A 22482-nucleotide genomic window follows, 5' to 3' on the forward strand; every position below is an offset into this window, starting at 1 on the left:
ACAGGCCTGCAGTGAAGACCTGAGGCCTCTGAGAGCTGGGCTGAGGGTCTCTGCCCAGCACTGAGAGCTGAGGACCTAACTACAGTGCATGGTGCTGGAAGACGTCAAGGCAAGGATGGGGTCCACAGTGAATTCCTATTTAGGGGTGTGATCTTGGCACCAGGAAAGGTGGGGATATAACAGATTGAATTAGCCACTGCCTTGGGCAGTGGGGACTCAGATCTGATTTGACTTAAAACACATAGAGTGACTAAATTTCCATTAATCTAAACATTCTAAGACAGACTTTTGTAATCTACTCAAAGAAAAATGAGACATTTTTCTGGACCACACATGTGCTCAGAGAATAGTTTAGGAGGTAGACACATATATAGTCAATTACCATGTAAGAAGGTGAAATAAGATGTGTCAGGGGACAAGGGGAATGGGACAGCTAAGGGGGGAGAAGGGGGTACCTGCTTATAAGTTTCCAGAAGGAAAGGTGGCCAAAGCAGCCCTGAAATGCTCTCCCATGGTAATCACAGGGCAAAGGACTCTTTGAGATCAGGTGAGCCAGCAAATAGAAGCCGTGAAGAACAGGCTCAAAATGCCATCTTTCTGCCTAAGAAAATAAATGCTGATCCATAGAAACAATGTTCCCTGAATGTTAATCTTTCCATCTCCTGCAGAACTTCCCTGCCGGGATAGAAGAGGAGAGAACAGCCCCCTCACAGAACACTTCGTGTAAGTAACGCTCTGGGATGCACCAGCCCTCCTGATCTGAGGAAGGAAAAACAACGACAGACCCGTCAAATGTCAGAAAAGTCACTTTGTTCCAAATGGGCTACTTTTAACCACATTTATTATAATCTATTGCTAATTCCACTGAGAGTGTAAGAATTAGCTTCCCCTTAATTGGCAATTGCAAAGAAGTCTCCCCAGGAAACTTCCTTCTAAGGGAAAATTTTAAATTCCATTAGTGACAATGACAGCACTATAGCTGAGAGGAGGTAGGGTTGGTCTAGTCTTTTGTTTAAAATATTCAGGATAATTGACATCAGAGAAGGGCAGGGAGGGAGGGAAAGAGAGCGAGCCTGTGCCTGCATTAGTTGAATGATTGATAATGGAATGTTTCTAATTACATCAGCCCTTTCCAGAAGAGACAGGTCATGGGGAACTTCTAGATCCACAGCTACAAGTTTGAGAGTCTTTGACAAATAGCTATAATTTAAAATACAATTATTAAAAGATAAGACAGATGGGAACAGCTTGTTTCTTTTTTCATGCGTGAGTCAGATGGGGCAGAGAAATTTTCCTCCCCTGATGGAACTAAGAGTTGCAACTTCAGTGAGTGGTTTGGTAAAGTTAGATTACTAAAAGTTGAAATTGAGGTTGCCTTTAACTTCACAGGGAGAAAAATGTATGTCTTCCTATTTTTCATCCTCTAGAGATGACTTATTTTAAAATAGTATTATATTTTCTGGCTGTAAATGGCATACACTCTCCTTATAGAAGTCAAAATAAAATGAAATAAAGTAAAAAATAAAATATAGGCCACAATCAATCCTCAGAACTAACTACTGCTATGGCTTTTTCCTGAGTACCTTTATATAGTTGAGATTTTATGTAATCCATGTAGAAACTTGATTTTCTTCTTATTTAGTATTAAGATACAAATGTTTGGCAATGCCATTAAAAACATTTTCTACATATAATATTTCAAGACGTTTGAATTTTCAAAGTCTGTTTTCAAATTTTATAAAATTTAAAAAGTAAGCTAACAAAATTTACTTCCTAAGATTGCTATGGGGCATTTCATTTGTTTACTACTGTAAAATAATTCTCTGACAAATTAATTTTAGTGAGTAACATTAGTTTTGTCAAATTGCTTTCTAAAACCTCTGTACTTGTTCTGTACCTTCCCCATATCCTATCAAGCAAAAATTAATTTATATATTTCTTCAACCCAAGTTCCCAGATAAGTTCTCCATAAAGGTGAGTTACTAATTAGCAACAGCACATTTAGGTCAGGAAAAACGTCTCTCTTTCAGTTCAGTTGAGTTCATCATGTTTGCTGTTTTAATCCTATTCCTCTGAAAATTCCGGTTTCTCTGTAAAAGCTTTCCCATGCCAATTGTAGGGGGAACAATGGCTCTTGGCCTTACCTTAAATCATTGACAGTTCTTTCCATGGTCAGTCTAACTTTAGTGGGCTTTTTTCTTTTATTTATGGGTTTGTTGTTTTGGTTTTGATCATTGTATGTTCTTGGAAGAATGGTGATTGCTGACTCATAGACCAGAACTTTTCACTGCTAGATATCATTTTTGCTAGTTATTAATACAAGGAGTGGCTAAATTATATTGTGTTCACTATATGCAGGCACCATGCTAAGGAATACATACATGTTTTTCCTCCAAAATTACTTCTCACAGTAAATAGTGTTATTTCTGGTTTATAAATGAAGAAGCTATAACTCATAGAGGTTGAGCGCCTTCTCAAAGTCACACAGCCACAGGAGTAGATGGAATTTAAGCCAGGCGTTGTGACACCAGCAGTCATGCACGTTGAGCAATGTAGAGTTTGAAATACAAATTCAACAGTTTCTATTTCAGTAATGTTCTGGATGTATAAAAGGCACATTTCTTAGACTTTTATCTCTAAAACTGCCCTTGGCCATGGCAAGGAACAAGGAGAGGGGGGTAGTTTTGCTCTTGTATGTCTTAGATGTCTGTTCTGAGTCAAGGATGTGACTGTTTGGGGTGGCTCTTCCTCCTATCCAAATCCTTATGTTCCTTCTACCCATTGGTATCAATTCTTTAAACAGTAAATCTTTGGGAATCTGATTATCTCCTCAGTAACCAGCTGGAAGGTGAGATCTGAATATATTCATTTTAGGAAAATAACCACTATTAATAGGGATATGGTACAGTATAAACAGTTGAAATGCTGGTTCTACCAAGCCGAGCCTTGATAACTTTGGCTCAATCCCTGTACCTCTCTGTCCTTCTATTCCATACTCTGAAACATGAGGACAGGGGTAGATTTCTCACAAGTTATGAGGATTTTGTGAAGTAATGGATATGAGTGTGTTTTATAAAGCATAGTGGCCTGATAAACACCTGTCAAAAGACGAGACTGTCCTGTTCTCTCATTTTCTGGTAGAGAAGGGAAATAAAGCCTAATGTTTGTTCTTACCTAGGCTAAGTGTGCTGCACATGCTCTGGCAGGGAAGCCTCAAAACACTCTCTGAAATAGATCCTTGTGTAGACGGGAATCTGAGATCAGATTAAGTCAGTGCCCCCCGTTCATACGTGTCCTGCATAACCTGTTCCGTATTTGAAGCCAGTCCCTCTCTCTCTAGAAGATTCACACTCTGCCCCCATGCCCACGGTTCCCTTTCTTCATCCCAAAGGCCCTTTCTTCTGCATTTGACCACCTTCCACTTCTGACCAGGCCAGTTCTTTGGTGTCTCTCAGAAGGCAGTGCAGCCCCCACATTCAAGACTCGTTCCCCACGCCCTCGGTGCGCGTCTCCCCTGGGTGCTGGCTCTTCAGCCCTGTTCCAGTTGTAGAAAATATCCTCCTTGGTGAGTTCTCCTCTCCCTCCTGCGCAGAAACTCTCTGCATAATGGAAAATCCCAGCAGTGTAGGTTCCCATGATGTGTAGGATCCATCCCTAACCACAAATCGCGGAGTGTAATTCAGCATAAGGAAATGCGTGAGTCAGTCAGGCCCTAAAGGAGTTTCTCTACCATCGTCACCCCCTGCATTCATTCTCTAATTAGACAACTGCACTTGCTCTTTCCATAGGCCCAGTGCAGTATGTTAAATAAAATTGATTGTATTTAACGTACAGCTTATATTTGAAATCCAAATAGCTGCTGTGGGTGAAAGGGCTGGAGAAAGGGGACAGAGACAAAGTCCTTCCTTTCCAAAACACTACTGCTTCCTTGGAATATGTAGTTCAGACCTAGATGATCGCTGTATTCTTATCGGCATCTTTCAGCAACAGCACCTTTAATAACAACTCAGCATCTTGTCACCCATTTGTTCATCTAGTCAGTAGATAAACCCTGGCCACATGTGTGCCAGGCACTGTCCCCTGCGCTCAGGATGGATCAGTGAGCCATACAGACACGGTCCTTTCCTTTCAGGATTGGTACCCCAGCAGCGGAAGTAGGCACTTCATTATCCATCATGATACCTGTCTCGATTCTATGGCGTGTTGGGATGGACATGTGAATCGGGGTACATGGCATCATGGGTGGCTTGTGCACCAGTTGACAGGAGTACATGGAGCAGTCATGCGAGTCTAATTAAAGGGGCGAGGGCTTGAGCAAAGGCTTGATGGGGGCAGAGAAGGAGATTCGGCCAGGAGGGAGCTGGCAAGAGCACTTCTGACACAGGAAGACCAGGGGCAGAAGCCTAGAGTGTTTAAGAATCCATTAGGAGATAGCTGGGGCCACAGAGGGACCTGTAAAACTTGCTGCGGGGACCACTAACGATTTTTGAGTGGAGGACTGATGTGAGCTAGTATTCTATTTAATGAGAACTCATTGGTGCTGGACTGCTGTGGACCACAGTTCATATTCTGAAGCTCCAGCCTCGGTTGTGATGGCATTAGGCAGTGGGGCCTATGGGAGGTAGTTTGTTTTAGGTGAAGTCCCCATGATGGAATTTGTTTCTTTATGAGAAGATGAAGGGACCAGAACTCTCTCTGTCTGCCATGTGAAGAAATAGCAAGAAGTCTTATGTCTACAGACCAGAAAGTGGAGTTTTACTAGGGACTAAATCAGCCAGCATGTGGAGCTTAGACTTCCCAGCCTCCAGACTGTGAGAAATCAGTCTCTGCTGTTTAAGCCACCTGGCATGGTGTTTTTGTTACAGAAGCCTGGACTGAGACACAGGCCCGAACCTAAGTTATTTGTATTTAATTCTCAACAACTCTGCAACAGTAGCAGCTTCATTCTACAGAGAGGCACACAAAGGTTCTGAGACATGGAATGCCAAAGTTGTGATGTTTAAGAAGGCGCAGAAGTTATTACTTCAAACCTCAGCAGAAACCCATTACCCACACCCCATACCACACTGAGTCTTACCCACATAGATTCCCAGACATCCCCACTCCTACCTTCCAGATTTTTCTGGCATCTTCTTATCTTTCAGAGCTGAGCTTAATGTCTTGGGCAAAGCGAATCCTAAATATTCTCTTCGGTGCTGCAACTTGCAGCCCCTCCTTGGTTCTTCCAGAGTACATATCACAGTCTGTATCTGTTTATTTACTGATTCATATTCTACCCGCTGCATTGACTATTAACTAAATCACTCTAAGTGATTTGCGAATATTTGCCAACCTAGCACAATGCCTGGTATTTTGTGGGTGTTAAATAAATATTTATGGAACGAGAGAGTGATGAACACTTCGAACAATATAAAAACAAACAAAAATTCATTTTTTTTGTTATTTTTACAAATGAAACAGACATGGCTCCTCCCTGTCCACAGAACCAAAAGCTGAAGCCTTCCGTGCGCTCCCTTCACGGTTTGGCCAGCGTGTGTCTTCTAGGATGGCCTGCCATCAGTCCTTGGTTGTCCCACTAGAAGGTATCTCTAGGATGTCTGGGCCCTTATTTGTCATTGGCTACCCTGAAAAAGCATATAATTCCTGCTGTATTACTTCTCTCACTAGAATGAAGCTTTTCAGGAGTAGCATCTATGGTTTAATTTATAACCTCAGATTTCACTCACCCAGTGAACATTAAAAATGACTCTTGGGGAGTTCCCGTCATGGCGCAGTGGTTAATGAATCCGACTAGGAACCATGAGGTTGCGGGTTCGATCCCTGGCCTTGCTCAGCAGGTTAAGGGTCTGGCGTTGCCATGAGCTGTGCTGTAGGTTGAAGACACGGCTCGGATCCCGAGTTGCTATGACTCTGGCGTAGGCTGGTGGCTTCAGCTCTGATTCAACCCCTAGCCTGGGAACCTCCGTATGCCGCGGGAGCGGACCAAGAAATGGCAAAAAAAAAAAAAAAAAACAACTCCAATAGAATATGTACATGTATGTGTAACTGGGTCACCATGCTGTACAGTAGGAAAAAAAAATTGTATTGGGGAAATAACTATCAAAAAATAATAAAAAATAAATAAAACACAAAAAACAAAACAACGACTCTATACCTCGCTATATAAAGAGAGAATATGAAGTTGAAATGTTTGAATGTATAAAGTTAATGTTCATGTTGGTTATTCATGTTATTCTTCTGTTAACTCCACACTTGGGTCCGGCCGTTAAGTATTATTTAAGTCACCACTGCATCACCCTAGAGTCCTCTGCTGTAGATGCCCTGATTCTTATCTTATTTTAGGAACAAGGAAACTGAAGTGCAGGAGGGTAAAGTCACTTGTCTAAGAAGACTTAACCCAGTGAGGGTTTGAATCAAGGCCGTCTGTCTTAAGAGCCTGGGCATTTGAACCCAACAGAGTAGCTGCCTCCTGTTACGCAGAGTTGATGGTATCATTGCCCCTGTTTTCTGGACGGGGGGGATCTGCTTGGAAAAGGTAGACGGAATACCAAAGCCCACAGTCTTTCCGTTACATAAACTTGCTTGTCCCAGGTTTAACTTTGTTATTGAATGTCTCTGAGAATTGAGGGTCCTAGAATCCCCAAGGGTAGTTAACACTAAAATTTCCTCACCAAAGGGAGAAGCAAATGCAATGAATTCCATGCAGGTGTGTGCAGCCGAAAAAGCCATCACATGTATGTATCCTTCCTGGGAATTCCCAGTAGAATTGAGCATTGTTGGGCTAAATGGGGCCATAGTTTTAGAAATGAGAACTCGGAGGCCCACAGAAAGTCCGACACGTGCTCCACATCACAAAGAATGAACCTGCCCCTCCCAGTGGAACCCTGCTCCTCTTGACTTCGTCCTGAGCTGCTTCTACCACTCCTTGAAAGAGCCAGGTTGGTGCCAGGCCAGACTGAGTCATCTCCTCTAAAGTGACATTAAAGAGACAGACACGTGCAAAATGTCAAGTGACCCAGTTGAAGCAGAGACCTCACTTATTTGATTATTATGATAATACTGACAGTTGTAATAATCCTTGCCACAGAGCAGATGCTGGCTATTCAATAAAAATTGAATAATGTAGCACGGTTTTTTGACATTGCTGCCCTGCTTAATGGAAGCAGCACGTAGGAACACAAACATATATCATTATGTAGGTCTGGCTGAGAAATTACTGCAAATGTGGACAGTTGAACAGTACGTTAATAATCTATGTTCAGCCTTAAAGGATCCGAGGAGTATGAGGCAGCGGGGGGTCTGCAATGCCCCCTACCACTCCTAGTGTGAGAAATCTCCTGTGAAAAGATCCATAATCAGCATTAGGAATACTTAGCATCCCCTTCTGTCCATAGCTCTTGGCTACCTCAGGAGACCCCTGCTCTGCTGTCACAGGTGTCTGTCAGAGCCTCAGTGGGGGCTGAGGAGGGGAAGCCAGACCTCCAGGAAAGGATGAGTCTAAGTGGACACAGCCAAAAAAATATATGGACCACGGCCATGGTCCGTAATGAAACACTAAGGGGAATGCTGAGATTGCAGTTGCTCAGGGAACATTATGTGAAATGTAAGAGAATGGGGCAGAGACTCAGAAAGTATAATTTCTCAATCATTTTTAATAGCAGAGCCCAGCATCAGCTTTCCATAAGCCCTTTCCTAGGTGACAGATTGAATATGAAAAATTAGGTCTCTGTCTTTAAGGGTACTGCTATATATAACTGGTAGAGAGAAACATGAACAAACAGTTGCAATGCAATTTTGTTTTTATATAAAGACACTGCTCTGTGGGCTCAGAGGACCCCCTCTCTGCCTGAGGGGAGCAGAAAGATTCAACTAGTGGAGGAAAGATGTCAAGGAGTTGAATACAAGCCTAAGTCAGAGAAAGGGGATCGTTTTGAATGTGCAAAAGACATAGGGGTGGAGGTGAAAGGTTACAAAGAGCTGCCTGGTACAGGAGCAGAAATTCAGGGAGATTGGGCCAAAGAGAATCCTGAGAGAAGAGAGACTGTGTGTGTGTGTGTGTGTGGTGGCAGGGTGACTGTGTGGTCACAAAAGGGAGCCTGAACTTCTCTGGAGAGAGTGAGGGTCCAGGGGGTGCTAGAGAGACCAGGCTAGTTTTAAAGGGGAATTTGAAGGACACAGAACAGTTTTAATACCTGTGCTTTCGTTTTATAGAATGAATACTTTAAATGGCTCCAAGTGTGAAGATATAAGACTTTTTCCAGATGACATGATTTTCATTATTTTTGGCAATAGAAACATGCCATGATGGAAATATTTCAAAACACTGCATACCATATGCTCTTTTAATGATTTTTTTTTAATGGAGAAGAGATTAATTACTAAAATGTCTTCTTTTTCCTAAAGGGATATGGCTGTGGGTATTGCTATGGATATGGAAAGAGTATAGAGATTCATATTTGTATCAATATGTATACAGATTTATAGATATATTTAGCCATATATCTACTTACACAGATATTCATCTACCTGTACATGCATATAAATATATGATGATAGAGAGTTATAGTGAAAAGACAGATAGATACATATAGATTATAGATAATGATAGAGACAGCTCTTGCATAGATATAGATACTCCATCAGTCAAGTTTCTCCAGAAAAATAAGACCAATGCACACTCTCTGTGGCTTAGCATTTTGTAAAGTGACACTGCTCACAAAGGGCATGCTGGGGACAGGGAGGTATAGCATAGGCCATTGAGATGACCTGGGCAAAATAGGTGATAGAGCCTGGAATGAGGCCAAGGCAGGTGGTCAGGTGGCCGTTGGAAGCTTTACCTAATGAGCCAGCATATTGTGGCTGGCTTTAACCTGTGTTTGATAAACTCCGTCTCTGCTTCAACTAACATGTTGACCTGTGGATTATGCTCGTGGTAGCACAGCACAGTTTCCAAAGCTTCTCAACACTTGGTAACTTTCCGAAGAGAAAACTTTCTCCCTCCAGTAGGGGGTACCAGAACCAGGAGATGCTCACCTGGTGCTTGGTAAAGCATGGTGTTGGTACCTTCTACGAGGACTGCCTCCACCTGGAAAGGCTGCTGGTACAACGTTGAGCTCTGAGTCTAAGGAAACGGCCTCTGCTCTGCCTCTGCCGTTTGTTAGCTGTGCCAGCTCGAACGAGTCTCTCCTCCTCCTGGGACTCTGTTTCCTCTCCTGGCACGGCCTTCGCAGCGCAGTGAGGCCTCCGTGGGCTGCTGTAGGTGGTGATGTCGCTACACCCAGCACTCAGAGTGTGCTTCCCACCCCTGACTCCGCTTGCATGCCCCTCCCTAAACGTTGCTGATGAAATATGGGTGACCTCACCTGATGTGCTTAGAGTAGAGAACTAGCAGAGTTGCACACGCTACACATAAGAGCAGAAATTTGCTAGAGAGTTTCTGAGACTGCAAATATACATCTTAATTAAACTAACACATTCCCATTTATGCCAGCCTAGCACTGGACTTCACCTGAACCCCATTGCCCCAGCCCAGAGAGACAAACTAAGCAGATAGCTCTTGACAGTTTTTCTTGTAATTGCAACAAAGCTTCGATGTCAGCGTCTCAGGGTGACCTACACTCTGAATATTAAATATACACAGCCATATCTTGTTTTACTGCGCTTTGTAGATACTGTGCTTTTTACAAACTGGAGGTCTATGGTTACCCTGCGTTGAGCAAGTCTATTGGCACCATTTTACCCACAGCATTTGCTCACTTCGTGACTCTGTGTCACATTTTGGTAATTCCCATATTTCAAAGCCTCCACAAGGAAAAAGACTACAACTTGCTGAAGCCTCAGAAGACAGTTAGCATTTTTTAGCAATAAAGTATTTTTAAGTTATACACATTGAATTTTTCAGACATAATGCTATTGAGTGCTTAATAAGCTGCAGTATAGGATAAACATAACTTTTTTTTTTTTTTGCCTTTTGTCTTTTGTTGTTGTTGTTGTTGCTATTTCTTGGGCCGCTCCCGCGGCATATGGAGGTTCCCAGGCTAGGGGTCGAATCGGAGCTGTAGCCACCGGCCTACGCCAGAGCCACAGCAACGCGGGATCCGAGCCGCGTCTGCAACCTACACCACAGCTCACGGCAACGCCGGATCGTTAACCCACTGAGCAAGGGCAGGGACCGAACCCGCAACCTCATGGTTCCTAGTCAGATTCGCTAACCACTGCGCCATGACGGGAACTCCAAAAACATAACTTTTATATGCACTGGGAAGCAATTTATTGTGATCCTGACTTTGTTGTGCTGGTCCAGAGCAGAACCTGCACATATCCCTAAGCTATGCCTGTAGTTTGAACCCTGTAAACCGCTATTTGTGTAGGACAAAATAGTCAACTATTAGCAACATCCTATGGCTATCTTTATACCATCTTCATGGTGGATAGTCAAAGTATTAAAACTTAAAAACTATTTATTAAACTAAACGTGTCTTTTCTTTTTCCTGCCATTTGGGTTGGTTTGATAGATATTCAATGCTGACTCTGAGCCAGGCCCTGGCTGTTTCTTACAAACAGAAAAATTAGAGGCGACTGTTACTTCCAAGGAATACACAGTTTAGTGGTGGAAAGTGAGGGTTAAACGTTTGCTCTCTGGACACTGAGATCCTAAGACTTAAGTAGCTGGAGGTTGAGCTCTGTGGGAGCAGTTTACCAAGGACAGCTCGCCTGGGGGGCCGGCCCCCTTGCAGGTTATCACAACCTTGTGCAGTGGAAATGGGCTTGTATTTTTTTGGTGGGTCAGTAAACGTGTTTCAGAGTTTTGGTGAAATCTCTCGTCATTTAAGTCTTGGTGGGAGAAGAACTGTGACCCTCACTATGGAAGACAAAGGGAAAAAAACAGTCCCCTTCTGTCCGGAAAGCAAGCCCGTGGCCGCAAGATCTGAGCTCGACAATCAGGTGCTTCAAGCTCAGGCCTTGCTGCTGAGTAGTTGGCATAAGAACAAAGGGGCAAGTTAGAGTCCATGGGACAGCAGGCCGCAGCGGTGGTGGTGTCTAGCAGCCGGGTCTGGCAGTGACTGTGCTTTGGAGAAACAGTGATGATGGTGTCTTTATCAGCTTCCTAAAAGAACGCTTCTCCCCTGGGCTGTCCTTCATGACCCCAAGTCCATCTGGTTCCTGCTTGGCTATGTAGCATGGTTTTCAGCCTTCCCATAATACATACTATCAGCTTCTAGGTATCCTTCTGCTCAGTAGCTTTCCTGCTCACCCAGGGTACTGGATTTCTGCTCATCTACTCTGTTGCTTGCAACCTAGAAACATGATGATGCAAGTTGTTTGTTAAATGTCATCAGAATGTGGCCACCAGTGCACAAGGGCCTTTACCTAAATATATATATATGTATATTTGCATTTAGTCCTCGAAAACAAACCCTGTAAAGTGGACCTTACCCCCACCGCACAGGAAGAAAATGGAAGTTGAGAGATTGTGTTGCTTAGAAGTTAGGGTTGTGGTCTCTGGAGTGGAACCTCTCAGAGCAGAGTGAGTTACCATAACTTATCACCATCTAAGAAATGGAAATAAAAGTAGCATTTATCTGAAGGGGCTTGGTGAAAATTAATTGTACACACAAACCACTTAGATCTGTGTCTGGCAGTAAGAACTTCTGTCAGTGTCGGCTGTCAGGACTGCTGGGTAATTTAGCTCAGGTCTTTTAGCTGGTAAATGTCAGAACCAAGGTCAGAACGGACTCAGGTCTTGGAGCTGGTAACTCTCAGAACCAAGGTCAGAACGGACTCAGGATGTTCCTGATTCTAAATGCTGGTCTCCAGCCTTGAAAATATACTTAGAATGCTTTTCTGAACAAATCCCTTCCCTCCCTGGAGTTAAAGTTCAGGTGAATGACTCATGTTCCTATTTCCTTGATTTGTCCACATAGATGGCAAGAACAGGAAACGTTTGATAAAATAGCAAAAAATGAAAGTCAAACACTAAAAGAAGCAGCTCACATTTATTCACTGGTTCTCTGTATCAAGATGCATTAGAGATATTCACTTAATATTGACAATAACACAATGAGGAAGATAATGCTTTCTTGGGGGGGTTGAAGGAGTTGGTGCTGGAATTCTTCTACTTTGCCAAAATTCTGCGTAATTGAGGTATATAAAAAAGAAGTGAGAATATGGAGCTCAAAATAGACCATTATGCTAATAAATCTAATATTGAAAAATATATGCAGATTTATTTATAAAAGTGGACTTTCTTACACTGAGCTGCAGAGTTAAACTGACGTACCAAGCAGCAGCGGATGATAGAAGGAAACTTGAACTTGGACCCATGCAACTCTAGACCCTGAGTTCTGACCATTATGGCACACTTCTGGACAACTGCAGCTGCATGGGGCCTCGCTCAGAACACAGTCACAGACAGAAGACTGTGCTCGAGGAATAGCCAAGCACACACTTCCCTACGCAGCCGGGGGCCAGGCTTCACTGCCCCTCCCTGGTCTTCTGCCTTCTGCTGAATTCCATGTGTCGCCTTGCACACAACCTGAGCCAAGGTACTTCTTGTGTGGTGGTTAAGGCGAGCATCGCCCTCCGTTTCCCACACTGCACGTAGTTTGAGTGCCACTGCTGAGTGCCCAGAGAGACACACAGTTGGAAGCCTCGGCCAGGGTGGGAGCAGGACCTTCGAGTAGGATGAACAGACGGTTTGGATTCAGGCCAGGTGAGCCAGGTGCCAGAACTATGCCTCAACATAGAGCCAGTGTCAGATTATGAAACTAATTCAGCTGGTGGCCGGAAACCAGAGGCAAGACATTGTGTCTGTGCCTAAGAAGAACTTGGAAGGTCGTGGTTGACAGATCTTTACATTGTCTTTGCCTGTCGTTCTCACCTTTAGTCCCAGATGAGCAAGAAGCAGGGCTCTCTAATCCTTACGAAGGTAAAGTGTGTCTCAGGGCAGGTGGGCAACCTTTCCAACCTGATACACTTATTTATAGGCAGAGATGATCATTTTCTGGATAAGTAAATGCATTAAAGAGGTCAAAAGAAAACAGACTCTTCAGAAAGTTTTCCATCAGCCAAGCCAGGCCCATTCTGTCATTTCTAGCAATACAAAAGAAAGCATGGAAAATGATTCCCTGTGGTCTTCTTAATTACCACTGTTCTTTAAAGAGTTGGAAACCCAGGCATTCGCTGGACACTTAATTAAGGTGCCTACCTAATGAAAAAAAAAATGGAATTTTTATTTTAAGCCAGAAAAGTAAGGGGTTAAAGGAAAGATTTCTTTATGTATGTGGAGGGCTCCTTGTAAGTGAGAGACTAGCTTTGTCATCTGACCAGTCCAGATGGAGTTCTGACATCAGCTTAGAGGTTGTAAGTGGTGCAAATATTATGTCACTGTATAATTGTACTCTGCTTATGAAGTAAATGGTGTTTTCCTGTTATTCTCATATTATTAGGATACGCATGTTCTTTGGGACACTTATCAAAATGAACTGTCACTCAGTGGACTGGGATGCTTCCTACTTTTCCCGAGAGCTTCACAGTGCACGCCCTTATGTCTCTCAGGAAAAAACCAGCCTCTCGGTTGCACATGTCTTAGCCTGCTGCCCTAAGTGCCCACATGGCTAGGTTGCTTTGACGAGCACAACTGTCTCCATTGATGATGGCAGCCATGGCCCTACTCCAGCCAGAGGGACAGGTCACTTCCTTCCTGCATAGAGAATTAAATCCAGTTTGTATCATCGTTTGCTAGTGAGAACAGAACTCAAGGATGGCTTGTGCCGCAGGACTCTCAAACTGCTCTCCAAGACATGGATACTTCTAATAAGTAGATGTCTTTATGTTATGTTTACATTAATTCTGCCGGGCAGCTGCCAGTAAGAAAGAGAGAGGGAGAGAGGGAGAAGGAGGAGGAGAAAAAAAGAAAAGAAATGTGGATGGGGGAGCAGAGGAGATGGAGGGAGAGAAGGGAGAGAAGGAAGGGGAGCGGCAGGGAGGAGAGAGGAAAGGAAGAGAGTGGAGAGAAGGAAGCAGGTGTGTGCTGTTGCCTCGCCAGCCTGCTTCCCGGTGGTCAGATCAGTCAGGTCCTCGCAGCTGCCACAGAGCTAGGCAGCACTCATTTTCAAGCTGGCCCTGTTACTGTCCCACATTCTCTCTTCCTTTAGTTTTGTCTCCAACCCAGACCAAATGTAAATGGTGAGGTTATAAGAATTAGATTCAGGGGAAGCCAGACACTCTTCTTGGACTTAAGACTAAGCCACAGGTGCCGGCCCTGCCTTTGCAGGACCCTGCAAAGGGGTGTTTGTTGGGAACGTTCTCCTGTGTTCCAGTAATTCTTTAATTTCCGCCTCACTGCCATTTCTTGTGTCCATAACTCCCTCGGGAAGCCCGCACGTAAGTTGTTGCCGCAGTAATGTTCTGTAACACAGTAGATGAAAGGCCAAGGCATAAAACAAACATGATTGATTCTGGATCAAGTGTTTGCTGGTCAGCTTGGTGCCCAGCTTCAGACGCAGCCCTGATCTCCCCCATGTCTTCTCTCCTCCTGGGCCCAGCAGCAGCCCTAGGCAGGGGTTCCCACTGTGAGAGCAGAAGGACAAGAGATGCAAACACAGCCACTCGGTGCTTCTTCAGCCTTAGTCTTGGAACTGATGTCCAAAATCTCATGCAAACCCACCTTTAATGAGATGGCCTTTAGTGAGAGGAATTGCAAAATCACAAGGCACAAAGTTCCAATACTGGGAGGCACAACATATTGGAAACAATAAGGCAATCCACCGTAGGTAGGGCTCAGGTATTACTAACTGCCAATGGTTACGCCACTTAAAAGTGTCTAAATTAGGAGTTCCCGTCGTGACGCAGTGGTTAACGAATCCGACTAGGAACCATGAGGTTGCGGGTTCGGTCCCTGCCCTTGCTCACTGGATTGATGATCCGGCGTTGCTGTGAGCTGTGGTGTAGGTTGCAGATGCGGTTCGGATCCCGCGTTGCTGTGGCTCTGGCGTAGGCCGGTGGCTACAGCTCTGATTGGACCCCTAGCCTGGGAACCTCCATATGCCGCGAGAGCAGCCCAAGAAAATGGCAAAAAGACAAAAAAAAAAAATTTTTTTTAAATTATACCCCTTTCCTAAGATTGGCATGTAGACTTAAATGCTGTCATTCTTAACCCCCTGGAAAAGCAGGTAGGTAAATAAACTATAATAAAACCTTATCTACCTCTTAATTAGAATTTCATTAAAGGTGAAAACTCAGCCTTACCCGCTGTTGCAGCCCTGATGTTTGACATGTATATTCGGTGAGAAAATAAAGTAAAAACTAATTTATTAAACAGTTCCAATCCTTTTCCTAAACAGCTTTTCTTTTAAAATAGCCAATGAGCAACATTATTGGATAAAACTGGACAGTATAATTTTTCCAGCTGATACAGGTCCTGATTGGCAGTAAAATAAAGGAAAGCCTCCCGTGAGTTTGACCAGTATAAGAAGGGTTTTGAGTGATACATTAGCTGGGTAATCAGAAACATCAGAAGGAGATTGGACAATGTTAAATGAAAACTTCATAAAGGAAAATTAAACCTCTTTTGATTTGTTGGCAAGGGATCTGGGAACTATTAAAAGGAAATTAATTTCTTCAGAAATCTAACTTTCTAGCTCATGGCATTGTGCTTTCTTTTTCTGATCACTGTTGAAAAAACTTATGGCATTTGGAAGATGGACACCTTTTTTCTTAAGAAACATAGACTCAATGTGTAAGAGGACTGTGCCCATTAGAAACAATTAGAGGAGTTCCCGTTGTGGCACAGTGGTTAACGAATCCGACTAGGAACCATGAGGTTGCGGGTTCGGTCCCTGCCCTTGCTCAGTGGGTTAAGGATCCGGCGTTGCCGTGAGCTGTGGTGTAGGTTGCAGATGTGGCTCGGATTCTGTGTTGCTGTGGCTCTGCCGTAGGCTGGCATCTATAGCTCTGATTGGACTCCTAGCCTGGGAACCTCCATATGCCGCGGGAGCGGCCCAAGAAATGGCAAAAAGACCAAAAAAAAAAAAAAAAAAAAAAAAAAAAGGAAACAATTAGAGAATAGAAAGTGGGCTCTGGTGCCATTACGGACATCAATGTGGGGAGTTCCTATCGTGGTGCAGTGGTTAATGAATCCGACTAGGAGCCATAAGATTGCAGGTTCGATCCCTGGCCTCGCTCAGTGGGTTAAGGATCCAGTGTTGCCATGAGCTGTGGTGTAGGTTGCAGACGTGGCTCAGATCCCACATGGCTGTGGCTCTGGCATAGGCCGGCAGCTACAGCTCCGATTCCACCCCTAGCCTAGGAACCTCCGTGTGCCGTGGGTGCGGCTCTAGAAAAGGAAAAGAAAAAAAAAAAAAATCAATGTGGGAGAAATGTTAAGGGCATTGTTAAGAGAGGAGCAGGCGTAACAAGACTTTACCAACTATAGTTAGATTGTGAAGTCAGATACAACACAAGAGATACTGGATCTGGGAGAGAAGGAAAAAGTACTATATAAAAATTCAGATGCCTCTTATTGAAAAATAATCCACTAAGGACTTGAGCTAAAACGCGCTTCTCTTCTTGTGTGATTTAACTCAGGGTAGGATGCTAGATGGAGAAGTGGTCTCCCCAGCGGAAACCTGCGGATGCTGCTTGCCGTTTGCCCTCCCCTACTTCACAACCAAGAAGGCCCATGCTAATAAAAGATTTCCTAGACTGAGCATTTCACACATGTCCTCTTTGGTTACAGCTGGGGATTTGAACAGGGGGCTCTGCCTGCACGTGGGGATCAGAAGTGTCTGTTGAGAGAAGTAGGAGGATGCTAGGTAGGCATTCGGAGATTTCTGAACAGAACAGATCGCAAAATAGTTTGTCGCAAGGAGTGGTGGTCATCCAGCAAGGGAAAGAAGAGTTGTCACAGCCATTTGGGCTTTTACACGTGTATGTGCATTGTCGGCTCTGTTCAGGAGTCTTCCAGACCCTGTGCTGGGTCCAAGACTTAGGAAGGTTCAGGGTTCCCAGGTGTACCTGGGCCACGCTTGTGGGCAGTTCCTGTTTGATGAGGGGACTGAGAGTCAGGACTGAGCCTGCCTCTAGGCTTCTACTTCTCTTTCCCTGGAGCGTTAACTTTAGATAACTTTCAGATATGAATTTGGCCGGAGAAATTTGAAATATAAACTTCTCAGCCTCTTGCCATTTTTCCTACCCAGTACTGTGTCTTGTACTTTGAAATATAATCATTGAAGGAGAGCCTCCCTCCCCCGTCAGGTCGCTGTGGGAGGGTAGGTGCCTGAGTTTGATGGATGCAACTAACACTTGATGAGCTCAACACATTTACCAGCCTCTCCCTCGGATTCTCTGGTGCTTTCCCACTAGCTCACACATGCACTTTAAAGCACTTTAAAAACCTGCTGCCTCTGTTTCAGTGGAGTTGGGTCTAACCTCTCTTCCCCATTGCAGTAGCCTTGAATAGTGTCCCTTTTCTAGTGGTCTGATCCATTTTTTCCTTGACAGGGGATGCTATTAGTGAGCAAATTTGTTCTTGGGTAATCCACTAAAAAAATGCTGTGTCTGGCACCGAAGCCATGATTGACTCTGGAATGCAATAAAGAGGAAACTCAGGGATGAGAGTCACCAACTCAGAGGCCAAGTATCTGAAAAAGTAAGAGGATGTGAAGGAGGGACATATAGACGGAAGGTGACCTGTGGGGCCACCACAGAGCAGCTGGGGAGCTGCTTCTATAAACAGGGTGCATGTGTTACTTCGCTGTGGTCAGGATTGGCCTTGATGGTTGGAGAAAATGCCCCAAATGACATTGACACTGCAGTAGATGTGAATGAAGCGGGGTGGGGGGTGGGGTGCTCCTCCGACCAAACGGAAACTTCCCATCCTTCAAGGACCTCTGCTGCTCCGCCCAGGGGAGAAAGGGCATTGACATCTGCGCTGCTCCCCAGGTGGAGCCCTCAGGCCTCCTAAAGTCTCCTCTTCTTGCCCACCTCGGTGGCTCCCTCTTGCTCCCCAGTACAGCCTCAGGGAGAGGTCAAGACTAGGAAATCAGAATCGTTCTCCTTGGATTATGCTTTTGGGGCTGAGTGACTCATGGATGAAAAGGGCAAAGTTCAAGTTCATAATTCCGCAGGCTTTCCTTTCACTTCTGTGTTAGGTTCCCCTCTTGTCCAGAAGCAAGCCTAGAGCTAAAGATGTGTCCCTCCCTCCTCCTGCCCGCATTCTTTCTGGCCCTGAGGGAAAGGGAGGGAATTTGAACTTTGTGAACTTGTAGGAAGCTCTTGTGCCCAGGCTCTAGGGATAAGAGTTTGTGTACATCATATAATGTGTTTCTCTAGCCATCCCGGGAAGGAAAATTACCTCATGTTCAAAAAGGATGACATTCAGGAGTTCCCGTCGTGGCGCAGTGGTTAACGAATCCGACTAGGAACCATGAGGTTGCGGGTTCGGTCCCTGCCCTTGCTCAGTGGGTTAATGATCCAGCGTTGCCGTGAGCTGTGGTGTAGGTTGCAGACACGGCTCGGATCCCGCGTTGCTGTGGCTCTGGCGTAGGCCGGTGGCTACAGCTCCGATTTGACCCCTAGCCTGGGAACCTCCATATGCCGCAGGAGCGGCCCAAGAAATAGCAACAAAAAAGACAAAAAAAAAAAAAAAGGATGACATTCAGACTCAGAGGACTTAACTTGTGAGGGATCCCAGAGTTGTCAGAAGCTGAATCAGGATTTCAAAGTAGGTATTCCAGGCACCGCAGCCAGTACATTGATGAGGACCCGAAACTGCAGGTCTTTTTCCAGGGTAATCCCTCCTTCTCTTGCCTCACAGGGAGACCTGGGTTCATTACGATGCTGGACCTTTACCCCTGGAGCTCAGTAGGCATTTGAGGCCTGTGCATTTGTCAGCAATTCCGGTTGGCTTGCTCTTTCTAGTAAAATTCTTTCTAGCAAAATCTGTTCCTCTTGCAAAAATTCAATAAAAGCAGAAAGGCGGGGGAGCAAGATTAGAAAGGTTGAAAAGGGAAACTAGATAACGAAGGAAGAACAGTCCCAATAAGCCTGTAATCTTTCTCATCGGAGAGTTTGTGAAAGGGCCAGGTTGGCAGGAATAAAAAGGAAAATCCTTTTTTATTAAGCTCACCTGTATAGTATTATCTCTTCAGAGGTGTTTATGAAAACATTCACACACAGTAAAACTTGCCTCCCTAGACCCAATTTTATTGAATTTCTGCAGCTCTCCATCAAATTTTAAAATCCCTGCCTATTACTCCATCTCTACATAAATCATAGCCCATGTCCATCAGACTCCAGCTTTGATGCTGTTCTCTCCAGCTCCTGGTAATTTGATACAGACTGTGCATCACGCTGCGAAGGTGCCTGTATCCTGGGCCTCCACATCACCCAGGGTGCGTGGCAGTTGCCTTGCTTCATTTCTTGGGGGGAAATCACCCAGGATCCGGAGGAAGGAGTAAGAAGGCCGCTTGCACTCTTATCCTGCAGACCCTCAATTTTTCAAGCGCCAATGAGCCATCCTCCAACTTAAAACACCATCTCGATCCTGCTGTTCGATGCTCAGAGCCTGTGCTGGGCTTTGTGTTGTTGGTCAGTCCACAGCCCTTAGGGAGGGGCAGCCAGCAGATGTGAGAGGGCATGGAGAGGTAACAGGTTGTTTTCCTAGTGAGTGAGGGGCTCTTGTATGGAGGCTTCAAGGAGGCAATGCAGGCATCCTGTGGATTCCCGGAGCCAAGAGCTGAGGACAGCCCTGGCCTTCATTTGCCCAGACTAACTCAGATTCTATTTGGAAGGGCTTTGATGGCAGACAGTGGGCTGCTAGTCTTCAAAGGTTTACAAATTAAAAAAAAAAAAAAATGCTAGAATATTCCTCTCCCAGCCTGCTCTCCTCCTGTGCTCATTCATTCATTCATTATTTACCGATTCAGAAAGCCCATCTTTCAGTCGTGTAAGTCAGCATGAAACAAACGTCACCAGTGTGCCCGTGGAGCGTAGGTGTTAGATACAGTGGCAGAAAAGACAGACATAGTCCTTGCCCTCATGTACTTGTATTCCAGTGAAGAATGCATCCAAGAGAAGAATTTGATGTAAACTCATGAAGTCCAGCAAGCGCATCTTCAACAGAAAGTCGTAGGCAAGGCCAGTATGAGAAAAACTTGTCAAGGCTTTTAAGTTATACCCATGCATTTCCCTTCTTTGGATAGGCTGCAGATCCCACACGCGTGAGATTGTGTATTGGCCTGTGGACTGATTGTCTCCACCGAATACGTGCATCCTAACAAGCACGTTAATTCACTGGCACAGAGATCCGATGAGTGCGCTGGCACAGATCGCTGATGCCTCGCGTCGAGCTGGCCCTGTGGGGAGAGGTGGGTAGGCCATTATAAATCAAGAACCTGTATTTCCACTACTGGAAAGGCTCCTGGAAGTTCTGTTTGCCCTCACTTTCTGCGTATTCTCTTCTAGTGTAGTCATTCTCTGTGGGAATAGGAACATACCTGTCTGTGGATCCCTTCACGGCAATAGTCGCTCCCACTCTATGGCCCTTTTCATCTCCAGAAGCTCTTTTCCACAGGAGTGCGTCTCTCCTTGGTCACATTCCTTTCTTCTGCTTTCCTGCAGTTTCCCCCACCACGGTCTTCTTTCCTGCCGTGCTGTCTCTTCTGAGCCATCAGCCCTTGTCCTGGCCTCCTGGATTGACAAAGAGCTTGCTCACTGGTTTCTTCCTGCACCACTGCCCTGGACTGGGGCCTTTTCTGCTCCGTTCCTTCTTTCTACTCGCTGGGGGATGCTGTTCTCATAAAGCTAAGGTTACAAAGGACCCTGAAGCAGAGGAGAGTGGCTCTTTTTGGCTCTCGCAGTCACTCCCACAAAGATGACAGGATGGCTAGAGACTAGCAAGAGGGGCACCTCCAAAACCCAGAAGTGACTGAGTGGAAGATGCTCAAAGGAGAAAGGAGATTAATTAACCACAACCCCGAAGTAGCTCAGGAATGGATTCACTCGGAAAAGGGGTTACTGAGTTTAGAAATCAGGGTTTAGCCAGGTGGAATCTAGGCTTTGCCCACTTGAGCTAAGTTGAGCGTAATGGCCATAAGCAATGTGGTCAAGGCAAAGGAAGGTATTTTCTGTTGTAAGACAGGAGTTTTTGGTTTTTTGTTTTTTGGGTGTTTTTTTTTTTTGCTTTTTAGGGCCACACCTGCGGCATGTGGAAGTTCCCAGGCTAGCGGTCAAATTGGAGCTGCAGCTGCCAGCCTGCACTGCAGCCACAGCAACACAGGATCCAAGCTGCATCTGTGGCCTATAACATAGCTCATAGCAATGCCGGATCCTTAACCCACTGAGCAAGTCCAGGGATCAAACCCAAGTCCTCATGGATACTAGTCAAGTTCATTAACCACTGAGCTGCAACAGGAACTCCAGGAGCCATTCTTTTGAGGACTTCCAGAGAGCTTGGGAGAATACTCTTACCCTATAGTTGTTGACAAGGTGGTCAGCTGGGCCCATGCTGGATCCTAGCCTGGGCTGAGACCCCTGTTCTGGCCAGGGAGGTCCTTTTTCTGATCGGATTCACACAGCCAGTAATAAGACCATACTGAGACTAGAACACCCCAAATTTTATTCGACACCCAGAAAATGGAGTAGTGGGAATCTAGTTCACAGATCAACTTTTCAACCCAATTCAGCCAAAGACACCAAAGATACAGGAAGATCAAGGTGAAAGGGAGCACATGGGAAAGAGTGGGAGGAATATTCATGAGTTACGCAAGACAGGGGTGGGCTTGGACCTGGACTGATACATCTTTCCTTTTCAGTCCTTGCGTGGGCTGGTCTGGTTGTTGTCATGGCAACCGCCAACTGTCCTGAAGTTGGGTCATTGAACTGCAATTACAATGAGCTTATAATGAGGCCCAAGCTCTCCTGAAAGTCAAATCCTCCACCATACTGGCTCTAACTAGTTGTTTTTCTTTTTTCCCCCTCTTTGACACTTCCTCCTAAACCTTAGAGAAGAGTCATTGATTTCTGTTTGAGGGAGGGGCAGGGTATGATTCTGGGGCTGGGACGACAGCCTTGATGACATAATCACCAAGAGAAGTAAAGGGCACATCACTGAGGACCGTTACTCCTAGGAAACATCACATGCAGCATCTCCTGCAGTGCTCGCAGCACCCCTTCACCCTGAGGCCATTCTTCCCATTTTACAAACAGACTTCACCCGAACTCAGGAGGGCCAGAGTCGTCCAGCCATTTACCCAAGCAGCCAGGTGAAAGGGTTGGCATAGGAATTCAGGCTGTGCCTTACCCCAAAACTTGTGCTGTTTAATTGCTGGCATGATATCCACACATCTTTACTTCACAGCTAGTATGTTCAAGGGAGTTTAGGTATAACATCTCGTCTACTTTTTAATTTTTCTTTTATTTTGCATTTTAGGGCCACACCCACAGTATATGGAAGTTCCCAGGCTAGGGGTCAAATCAGAG

At 45.0% G+C, this 22482-nt stretch overlaps 1 long non-coding RNA gene across 1 annotated transcript in view; it reads left to right on the forward strand.

The window, feature by feature from the left end:
- The window catches only part of LOC110260213, a 191153-nt gene continuing 169329 nt past the window's right edge, over window positions 659-22482 (forward strand). The window contains exon 1 of the long non-coding RNA XR_002343061.1: window positions 659-723. This is a non-coding gene — a long non-coding RNA (uncharacterized LOC110260213). The remainder of the gene's footprint in view (window positions 724-22482) is intronic.

Source organism: Sus scrofa, chromosome 4 (assembly GCF_000003025.6).
Source record: "Sus scrofa isolate TJ Tabasco breed Duroc chromosome 4, Sscrofa11.1, whole genome shotgun sequence".
In the NCBI taxonomy this organism is placed as follows: Eukaryota; Metazoa; Chordata; class Mammalia; order Artiodactyla; family Suidae; genus Sus; species Sus scrofa.